The following is a 12110-nucleotide window of genomic DNA, read 5'->3' as shown; positions in this document are numbered from 1 at the left end:
TTATAGAAATCCACAGTGGTAAAATATGCACAAAAAAAGCATAAAAAAACGTACAAAAAACGCATAAAAAAAGCACAAAAAATGCACAAAAACGTATAAAAAAGCGCACCTGCGGATTCTGCCAGGAGATGCAGATTTAGTGCAGAAAATTCTGCATCACATTTCCTATGTGTGCACATAGCCAAAATGTATTGGCATCATTATTCATGACATCGAATATTACGGAGCTGCCAATGTAGGCTAATATTTAGTTTTCCTAAAGATACTTGAAAAAATATCAAAAATTAACAATGACACATGTCATCAAAACCATTTATGCTTGGATGCACATTGGATCATAGTAAAGGCAAGATAATAATGCAACTTTTGCTTCTCCAATTGGAATTATCTTGTGATCACTTGAAAAAAAAAAATCCGACCTAGGTGGATTTTTTGCAATTGCTGAAAAGATCTTCATTTACTTTGACTGACATAGGGAAACATTGAGGTTATATTGTGGTTATGAGCGTGCAATAATTTTATCACAAGCTTAGAAACAACCAAATGGTATAATTTATTGCTCACCTAAATATTGACTGAATGATGGCCAAATCCACAGATTAAAAAATGAGTTAACAGAAAACATTTGAAGACAATAACAGCACTACACTTCTAATTATTATCATTAATAATAATAATAATAATAGATTTGTAAAGTCCAATTGAGACTTAATCCTTGATCAGCAAGAATCGATATCACTTTATGATGATTTTCATCTTGCTAGGATCCTAGTCATTGGAGGAATATTATGTTCATACAAACTCATTTTACAATAGATTAAAACTAAAAGCCTCCCAAAAAGCTCACTGAGATAAGAGTTTTCTCCTTGGGGACCATTAAAAATAAATGTAAATTGTATATTAAATGCAAACTACTTTTGCAAATTTCTGAGGACAGCTTCAACCCCTGTATGACTGAGAAATTTTCAGTTTCTGAGCTTTAATTTTTTACTCTTCATAACAGTTTTATTTTTCCAGCAACACAGCCCTATGAGGACTTTATTGCTGGATGATATGTAGTTTGGTATATCGTTATTCACTTTACCATGTAATGTACTCAAAAACAGGAAAAAAAAACCATGTATTGTAATATGGTGAAAAAAGTGCAATTCTTCCATCTGCCATTTTTGAGTTTAATTTTTACGGCCTTCATTATTTGGTAAAATTGACCTGGCAGCATTATTTGTCAGGTCAGCATGACTATGGTGATATCAAACTTATAAGAGTTTTTGAATACTTTAGCGGTCAAAACAAATTAAGAAGGTCGTAAAAAACTAACTTGTCTTGTGTCGCCATTATTTGGAAAAAAAGTTTTTATTTCTATGTCAATGGAGCTCTGTTAGGGTTTGTCTTGTGCACGCTGAGTTTATATTTCTTGCAGCGAAAGGAAAGAAAAAGAAGCGCAAAAGAGGTGCACACTGAGCCACAGTATTAATCAATAACAAATCTTTATTGAGACCAACAAACAGTGCTAGATATTAAAAACATACTTTAAAAACAGCATAAAACATATGCCTACACACACTAAGTCAATGTCCTCTGGATATGAGGACATGATAGAAACCAGACCCCTAAGGAACAATAATCCTACAATGTATCTCCGTGAGTTGCATGCAAAATAAAACCTTATCCAATACAGGTAAGGGCCCGTTAGCCAGGTCCCGGCTATGTAATAATAAAAGGAAATGGTGTCCAAAAGTTGTTATATTATATAAATATAATTATACAATAAATATAGATATAGATGGAAAAATATATATAAATGCAAAAAAACTATAATTGGTCAAATATCCAATATGTATATATACTATACACTATGCAGTAAATACACTGCCTAGTATAAATGCATCAGACATGCTACCATTTCCATGATATATACAGATCCTTCTCAAAAAATTAGCATATAGTGTTAAATTTCATTATTTACCATAATGTAATGATTACAATTAAACTTTCATATATTATAGATTCATTATCCACCAACTGAAATTTGTCAGGTCTTTTATTGTTTTAATACTAATGATTTTGGCATACAACTCCTGATAACCCAAAAAACCTGTCTCAATAAATTAGCATATTTCACCCATCCAATCAAATAAAAGTGTTTTTTAATAACAAACAAAAAAACCATCAAATAATAATGTTCAGTTATGCACTCAATACTTGGTCGGGAATCCTTTGGCAGAAATGACTGCTTCAATGCGGCGTGGCATGGAGGCAATCAGCCTGTGACACTGCTGAGATGTTATGGAGGCCCAGGATGCTTCAATAGCGGCCTTAAGCTCATCCAGAGTGTTGGGTCTTGCGTCTCTCAACTTTCTCTTCACAATATCCCACAGATTCTCTATGGGGTTCAGGTCAGGAGAGTTGGCAGGCCAATTGAGCACAGTAATACCATGGTCAGTAAACCATTTACCAGTGGTTTTGGCACTGTGAGCAGGTGCCAGGTCGTGCTGAAAAATGAAATCTTCATCTCCATAAAGCATTTCAGCCGATGGAAGCATGAAGTGCTCCAAAATCTCCTGATAGCTAGCTGCATTGACCCTGCCCTTGATGAAACACAGTGGACCAACACCAGCAGCTGACATGGCACCCCACACCATCACTGACTGTGGGTACTTGACACTGGACTTCAGGCATTTTGGCATTTCCTTCTCCCCAGTCTTCCTCCAGACTCTGGCACCTTGATTTCCGAATGACATGCAAAATTTGCTTTCATCAGAAAAAAGTACTTGGGACCACTTAGCAACAGTCCAGTGCTGCTTCTCTGTAGCCCAGGTCAGGCGCCTCTGCCGCTGTTTATGGTTCAAAAGTGGCTTTACCTGGGGAATGCGGCACCTGTAGCCCATTTCCTGCACACGCCTGTGCACGGTGGCTCTGGATGTTTCCACACCAGACTCAGTCCACTGCTTCCTCAGGTTCCCCAAGGTCTGGAATCGGTCCTTCTCCACAATCTTCCTCAGGGTCCGGTCTCCTCTTCTCGTTGTACAGCGTTTTCTGCCACATTGTTTCCTTCCAACAGACTTACCATTGAGGTGCCTTGATACAGCACTCTGGGAACAGCCTATTTGTTGAGAAATTTCTTTCTGGGTCTTACCCTCTTTGCTTGAGGGTGTCAATGATGGCCTTCTTGACATCTGTCAGGTCGCTAGTCTTACCCATGATGGGGGTTTTGAGTAATGAACCAGGCAGGGAGTTTATAAAAGCCTCAGGTATCTTTTGCATGTGTTTAGAGTTAATTAGTTGATTCAGAAGATTAGGGTAATAGGTCGTTTAGAGAACCTTTTCTTGATATGCTAATTTATTGAGACAGGTTTTTTGGGTTATCAGGAGTTGTATGCCAAAATCATCAGTATTAAAACAATAAAAGACCTGACAAATTTCAGTTGATGGATAATGAATCTATAATATATGAAAGTTTAATTGTAATCATTACATTATGGTAAATAATGAAATTTAACACTATATGCTAATTTTTTGAGAAGGACCTGTATATAAATAGTCACACATATCACCAGGCCTAGCACCACAGGCACTACCAAATACATAAAGCAGCAATCATGATGTAAATACTCACTAGGAGGTAGGGTCTGCGTGCTCCCGCCGGGACCTGGCTAACGGGCACTTACCTGTATTGGATAAGGCTTTATTTTGCATGCAACTCACGGAGATACATTGTAGGATTATTGTTCCTTAGGGGTCTGGTTTCTATCATGTCCTCATATCCAGAGGACATTGACTTAGTGTGTGTAGGCATATGTTTTATGCTGTTTTTAAAGTATGTTTTTAATATCTAGCACTGTTTGTTGGTCTCAATAAAGATTTGTTATTGATTAATACTGTGGCTCAGTGTGCACCTCTTTTGCGCTTCTTTTTCTTTCCTTTCGCTGCATGATATTTACAGGCGCATTGGTAGCATCGGGCATATATGGTGAGAAATATTCTGGTGGTGCCCGCTCGACTTTCTCTATTTTTGTCTATAGAGTTTATATTTCTATTGATACAATTTTGGCATGCATAGTACTTAATATATTTTATTGTATTTTTTATGGGTAGTGCAGTGACCGAAAAAGCGCTGTACTGCTTTTAGACTCTTTATTTTGTTTTTAGCACCTTAAAATAATTTTATCTCTTGGTAAATCAGAATTTCATGAATGATACAAAATATGTTTATTTCTTTTCTTTATTTTTTAAATTGGTAAGGTGGGTGATGTAACCTTTTGTATTTTTTTTCTATATTTTTTAAACTGAAATGTCGGGTTTCCTATGAGATGGGTGCTTGAAAATGACACGGCACATGCATGGTTCGTGTGCCGTGAGATTTCTTTCTCGCACCCATTGACTTTCATTGGTGAGTCTAGACCGTTTCACTCGGCCATATGCAGCATGCTGCAAATTTTTCCTCACCTCAATTCCAGGTGAGGAAAACTTGCAGATGAGCTCTGCCTCATTGACTAACATTGAAGCTAGTGCAATGCGATGTTTTCTCACAATGCACTCGTCGAGTTTAAACACAGATATGACCGCACCCTTATTCTGCGTTTCTCCCTTTATACTTTTACTAGACCCCCCAAGGAACTTATCTAGATGTGTGGTGAGCACTTTGAACCCCCAAGTGTTAGGGCTAGTGGAACGCACCAAATAATAAGATAGATTAAGGTGCGTTTGCAGCCCGGGGTCCACCGTGCAGAGATGGAACCTGCTGCCAAGTAATGACGGACTATATGGCGGTACAATGTGAATGCACACACGGTTTAACTTCACCCTGTGTGAAGGAAGCAAACCCTGTTAAGTCACAGGGCCGCAGTACCGCACGCAAGAGCGCAAGCAAGGAGTCACCAAGCTCAGTCCCAAGACCTGGGATCCGAGTCTGTCTAGACTACTTGCGCTCGACACCGCTAAGGGGGTGTCAGCGTAACCAAAGTAATAATAACAGATGCACGAGAGTGCATGCGGTGCCGTACTGGCGGACGCCACTAACCACCCAGGCATGGGTCAGGAAAGCGCTGTGAAAGCGCATGGCGCCGCACTGGCGTTCACAGCAATTAGACGCTGTATGGTGTGTAACGTGCTGGTAGCTAAGTCGGGCGCTAGATAGCAATCACCCACCTTCCGCGAACAGTCATCCAATAGGGAGGGGATTTTAATGAACGACTTTCACTCACAACACACACATGTTTACAATTGTACACTAGCGCATGGCCGTGCGGTCATGCGCAGCTTATATAGCTGCAGCACGTTCAGGACCTTCCAATAAAGGACCAATGGGAACCGCTGCAGCATCTGAGCATGTGACCCTCGATCTCCAATGGGAGATCTCACCCTGTGCATGCTCAGAAGGGAAAAAGCAGGACTTAGATCCCAAAAGCATCTGCTCGTCGCTGCCCAGCACTGGCTTCAATGGCAGAAGCAGGCAAAGCAGCAGTAATCCTATGCACAGAGTGAGACTGAGCAAGACGCTGGGAACGACGTCTCCGCTGAGCAGACTCCACTGTGGCTGGAGAAGAATGGGAGACCGCAGTGGAGATGGTTCGAGATTCCCCCTGTGCAGAGGCGGGAACTCGACACCTAACACCAAGTGCTTCACAGAAGTTTATAACACAGAGCCATGAAAATAAAAAATAATTTTTCCCCCACAAAAATAAGTTTTTAGCCCCCATTTTGTTATTTTCCAAAGAGTAATAGGAGAAATTAGACCCCCAAAGTTATTGTGCAATTTTTCCTGAGTACGCTTATGCCCCATATGTTTGGGTAAACCACTGTTTGGGCGCACTGTCATGATCCCAATGGCAGGGGATCACAAAAGGACAAGCACAAAAACAAAACAAGCTCTAGGGTGATGGAACCTGAGCTGACCGCGATCCTGAACCTAAACACACAACTAGCAGTAGCCGGGGAACGTGCCTACGATGATTCCTAGACGTCTCGCGCCAGCCGAAGGATTAACTTCCCCTATAAGAAGAAACACAGACCTCACTTGCCTCCAGAGAAACACCCCACAGAAATAGCAGCCCCCCACATGTAATAACGGTGAAATGAGAGGAAAACACATACGTAGTTATGAAAATAGAATTAGCAAAAATGAGGCCCGCTAAAGCTAGATAGCAGAGGATACAAAAGTGAACTGCGCGGTCAGCGAAAAACCCTTCAAAAAACCATCCTGAAATTACTTGAACTCATGTGCCAACTCATGGAACATGAGGAGTAATTTCAGCCCACCAGAGCAACCAGCAGCAAGGAATCACATATCTGCAAGCTGGACTAAGACAAAAATTAAACAAAACGTGGAACAAGAAAATCAAAACTTAGCTTGTCCTGAAGATAACAGACGCAGGGAGCAGAGGTAAAAAGACACGCTGATCACATTGATAGCCGGTGAGGAAATGACAAAAAAGCCAGGTTAAATAGGAAACTCCCATAACCTGATGGAACAGGTGGACACCAGAGACCGCAGAGAACACAAGTCACCCAGTACCATCAGTAACCACCAGAGGGAGCCCAAAAACAGAACTCACAACAGCGCACGTCGGGGCTCGGAAGGGAGGGAGCACCATTTAATTTTTTGAATGCAAGATTGGCTGGAATCAATGGTGGCACCATGTCACGTTTGGAGACCCCTGATGTGCCTAAACAGTGGAAACCCCTCAATTCTAACACTAACCCCAACACACCCCTACTCTAATCCCAACTCTAGCCATAACCCTAATCACAACCCTAACCCCAACACAACCCTAACCCTAATCCCAACCCTAACCCCAACACACTCTTAACCCTATTTCCAACCCTAACCCTAATTCCAACCTTAACTCTAATTCCAACCCTAACCCTAAGGCTATGTGCCCACATTGCGGATTCGTGTGAGGATTTTTCCGCACAGTTTTTGAAAAATCCACAGGTAAAACGCCCTGCATTTTACCTGCGGATTTATAGTGGGGGTTTTGTTGTGCGGATTTTTACCTGCGAATTCCTATTGAGGAATTCCTATTGATAGGTTCTATCACAGTGATCAATCACAGCGATCAAAATGTACCTGGAATGAATCTGCTGGCCATTTTGGAAGATGGCGGTGCCCATGGAGAAGACGGACGGACACCGGGAGGGACACCGGAGCTCGGTAAGTATGCGGGGGTGGGATGGGACCACGGGGGGGGAGATCGGGCTGCGGGGGGAGTGGACAGGAGGACAGAGGGGAGTGGAGGACAGCAGAAGACAGGATGGAGGACGGTGGCGGTGGATCGGTGGCAGTGGCAGATCGCGGTTTCCAGCCATGGCCGATGATATTGCAGCATCGGCCATGGCTGGATTGTAATATTTCACCAATTTTTATTGGTGAAATATTACGATTGCTCTGATTGAAAGTGAAAGTGAAACGGCACTTTCAACAGCCAATGAGAGCGATCGTAGCCACGGGGGGCGAAGCCACCCCCCGGGCTGAAGTACCACTCCCCCTGTCCCTGCAGGCCAGGTGAAATTACACTTAACCCTTTCACCCGACCTGCAGGAGCGCGATCATTCTGTGACACAGCATATGCGTCACAGGTCGAACTGGCACCTACTTTCATGATGCATACGCTGTGTCACAGGTTGGGAAGGGGTTAATTTAAATAAGAGGAGTATGTGTAGTACCCTGCGGCAGCCACTACAAGTAGATGGAGCAGTCTGGCAAGTAAGCATTTCTGACCGCCACTGACACCGATAACAGCTGATAGATATTTCTGATTACTTAATGAACTTTCAGCCCACAACTATTTCATGTGTATGGCTATCTGTAGACTCCATTGGTCATCTGCAGAACATTGTGGTGCTCTCGAACTTTAACATCCTCAGCAGTCTTTACGCTTTCCCTCCCTGTGTGTATTCTTTTAATCCACAGCACAGTGAGTATCATACAGTGGGGGGAAAAAGTATTTAGTCAGCCACCAATTGTGTAAGTTTTCCCTCTTAAAAAGATGAGAGAGGCCTGTAATTGACATAATAGGTAGACCACAACTATGAGAGTCAAAATTGAGAAAACAAATCCAGAAAATCACCTTGTCTGATTTGGCAAGATTTCTTTTAATTTCCATTATCCACCAGTCTTCTACTTCCATGCTCTGGTCCTCCTGACTTGTTGACTTAATAACCTCACTTGTTGGCAAGTGTGTCTCATCATAATCTACCTCTTGAGACACTAATTGCCGTTATCCACGTCATTTTCTTCTGACCGTGGAGGCTCAAATATTTGGGCATCACTACACAAGCTCATCATGTCCCTCTTGAAACATGCAGGGTGAGAGGCCAGAATCAATAAATGGAAATGGAAAGCGCTTCTCGGAGTGTCCAAGTGTCTCATGGGAGTCGCCATGGTGGGAGGAAGGAGGATCAGGGTGAGGATTATGTGGTCCAGGCGATTGGCTAGTGAAACTGGACCGTGTGGAAGATGGGTTGGTTCTGGGAAACATACTGGAAGCATTATCTGGTATCCACCTGACCACCTGTTCGAACTACTCTGGCTTCAAGAGTGGAGTCCCTTGCCCCCCTGCAAAGTGGATGTGCGTGTTTGTTGTGCTCCTGCAGCAGGCAAAGTTTCACCTGGCCCACGGCCTCAGCCTCTGCGTTCACCATCAGCACGACCACTTCCCCACCCCTTACCGCACACCTCCCGCATTTCAAATTAGGTATATATATACTAGCTATTGAACCCGTTCTACGCCCGGGTGGCGAGCATTTATATTGGTATATGGTCTCCATCCTGGTATGTGCTGCTCCATCCTGTGTCCCCATCCTGTCATGTGCTGCTCCATCCTGCTTCCCCATCCTGTCATGAGCTCCTCCATCCTGCATCCCCATCCTGTCATGTGCTGCTCCATCCTGTGCCCCCATTCTGACATGTGCTACTCCCATCCTGCTCCCCCATTCTCACATGTGCTGCACCCATCCTGCGCCTCCATTCTGACATGTGCTGCACCCATCCTGCGCCTCCATTCTCACATGTGCTGCACCCATCCTTGCGCCTCCATTCTGACATGTGCTGCACCCATCCTGTGCCTCCATTCTGTCATTTGCTGCTCCCATCCTGCGCCCCATCCTGTCATGTGCTGCTTCCATCCTGCACCCCCGTTCTGTCATGTGCTGCCCTATTCTGACATGTGCTGCTCCCATCCTGCGCCCCCGTTCTGTAATTTGCTGCTCCCATCCATATGCCCCATACGCTGCTCCATAAAGGTTGATGGCCCCATAAGATGCTCCATAGTATATGCCTCATATGCTCCTCCATTATGGTTGATGGCCCCCATAAGATTCTCCATAGTATATGCCCCGTATGCTGCTGCATTATGGTTGATGGCCCCCATAAGATGCTCCATAGTATATGCCCCGTACACTGCTCCATAAAGGTTTATGGCCCCCATAAGATGCTCCATAGTATATGCTCCGTACACTGCTCCATAAAGGTTTATGGCCCCCATAAGATGCTCCTTACTATATGCCCCGTATGCTGCTCCATAAAGGTTTATGGCCCCCATAAGATGCTCCATACTATATGCCCCGTATGCTGCTCCATAAAGGTTTATGGCCCCCATAAGATGCTCCTTACTATATGCCCCGTATGCTGCTCCATAAAGGTTTATGGCCCCCATAAGATACTCCATACTATATGCCCCGTATGCTGCTCCATAAAGGTTTATGGCCCCCATAAGATGCTCCATACTATATGCCCCGTATGCTGCTCCATAAATGTTGATGGCCCCATAAGATGCTCCATTGTATTATATGCCCCATTTGCTGCTGCGATATATAAAAAAAAAAAAAATACCATACTCACCTATCGTCGCTGGGCGCCGAGTGCTGGGGGGCCTGATCAGGCGGGGACACCGGCGCGCTGTGGGGGTCAGATGCCGGTATCGCCGCTAGCTCAGGCCCCCGACACTTGCTATAGTCACCTGGCCCTGATCCAGCGCTGCGTGCCGCTCCGTGTTCCGGGTCCTCTGGCTGTGACTTTTCAGTTAGAGGGCGATGCGCATTAAGCGCGTCATCGCGCCCTCTGAACTGTGAACGTCACAGGCAGAGGACCCGGAAGATGGAGCAGCGCACAGCCCTGGAACGGGACAGACAGGTGAATATAGCTTATACTCACCCTCCTGGCACGTCCCTGCCTCTCCGTTGGAGATCGCGGTGTGCATTCAGTGCTTACGCATGCCGCGATCTCCTGGGAGCATCACTCTGTGGGATCCAGACTGCACCGGCGCTTGCGCAGTCTATAAAGGCTTCGGACAGAGTGATGCTCCCAGCCTTATATTATAGATCCCTATGGGAGCACTTATCACCTGGCTTTTCTTCCTTTGACTAATGATTTTATTGCTGAATTATTATGGACTCCAGCAACTATATTAAAAAATCTAATCTAAGACTGGAGGTCCCCGGAACAACAATGTGGAGGTCAACTCTTTTTTTAATGCCCAAAGAAGACAATATGTGATTTTTTTTCGCCCGTATTTTGACAATTTATTCAGTTTTAGACTGAAAGTATCAGAGGATCCTCCAGTAGTTCTGGGCTCTGAGTCATTAATGGAATGCAAAGGTCCAGCAGAAGACAGTCCCTCTAGGGTGTACTATGGAGCTAACTACTTACCACTATCCTATGTTTCTTCTGGGGCGATCTACAAATGATCTATTAGACCATATTAATCCTATGTCCTGGTGGATCCAGGATAATCCAATTTAAAACGGTATGATGTGCATATATATACCTATAAATAGGTATATATAGAGAAAATATTCATATTATATCAAATAACATAAAGCTTAGGCATTTTATCTGCAGTATATACTATGACTCAGTCATCGGTATAGAAATTGCCCTTTAAAAACACCCACCAGAATTATGAACATTGATTGAGTGTATGCTGCATTATATTAAACGTTCACAAACTAAAATTGTGAAGTTGCCATGGGGACTAACAATAAACTGCATCATTACACATCTGATGATAGAAGTAAGTGTATCTTCAACTTGTCAGGAGATTCATCATTTGTCTTCACTAATCTAAGTATGTCCTGAAATAAGCACCATGATGCCAAAACTTGTGTTCAGAAATGCAAATTTGCTCAACAAGTAAAGAAATATCATCCATAAGTATTTTGAGACTGCAGAATACTAAAATTGGAAACTATTCTATCCATAAAAGGCTGAAATGAGAATATCCCTTTAAAGAGTAACTCAACTGATATTTTTTATTTCTTGATAAGGCTTTGCAAAATTATGAATTTTTGTAATATACTTCCTAACTTATTTCTCTCCCAAATACTATGCATCAGTGCTGTTTTACTCATTTAGGTTAAGTTCCTGAAGAATCTGCTTTGCACTGCTCTTCAGCAATAATCCATACAGTCTATGTTAGGGACTGTCTGAGTTCTATGGAGGATAGTGGAGACGCTCTTGCCGGGAAAGTCCTTAACATAGACTGCTGATTTTTTGCTGAGAAGAAGATGAATGGTGGATAAGCAGCCTCAATCAAGTTCCAAAGAAAGCGGTCCTGCAGGCTCAGGCTCAGGGTACATCAGTGTCAGCGCAAAGTATCTGTTGTCATTTGAATAAAAAGAAACGGTATGGCAGGAGACCCAGGAAGATCACTCTGCTGACACAGAGACATAAAAAAGATAGACTGCAGTATACCAAAATGTACTTGAGTAAGCCAAAATCCTTATGGGAGAGCATCATGTGGACAGATGAGACAAATAAATAGCTTTTTGGTAATGCACATCATTCTACTGTTTACTGAAAACAAAATGAGGTTTACAAAGAAAATATCACAGTGCCTACAGTCAAAAATGGTGGAGATTCAAAGATGTTTTTGAGTTGTTTTGCTGCCTCTGGCACTGGGTGCCTGGATTGTGTGCAAGACATCATGAAATCTGAGGATTACCAGTTGATTTTAGATTACAATGTAGTCCCCAGTGTCAGAAAGCTGGGTTGGCGTTCTAGGTCATGGGTCCTCCAGCAGGACAATGGCCCCAAACATACTCCAAGAAGCCATCAGAAATGGATGGAAACAAAGAGCTGGAGAGTTCTGAAGAGGCCAGCAATCGGTCAG

At 43.3% G+C, this 12110-nt stretch overlaps 1 protein-coding gene across 2 annotated transcripts in view; it reads right to left on the bottom strand.

Moving 5' to 3' along the window:
* Positions 1-12110, bottom strand: part of GPR158 (G protein-coupled receptor 158) — a 332397-nt gene that overhangs the window by 272330 nt on the left and 47957 nt on the right. The gene's annotated exons all lie outside the window — the stretch shown is intronic.

This window comes from Ranitomeya imitator, chromosome 6, assembly GCF_032444005.1.
Source record: "Ranitomeya imitator isolate aRanImi1 chromosome 6, aRanImi1.pri, whole genome shotgun sequence".
NCBI lineage: Eukaryota > Metazoa > Chordata > Amphibia > Anura > Dendrobatidae > Ranitomeya > Ranitomeya imitator.
This window is presented reverse-complemented; position numbering and strand designations above follow the sequence as displayed.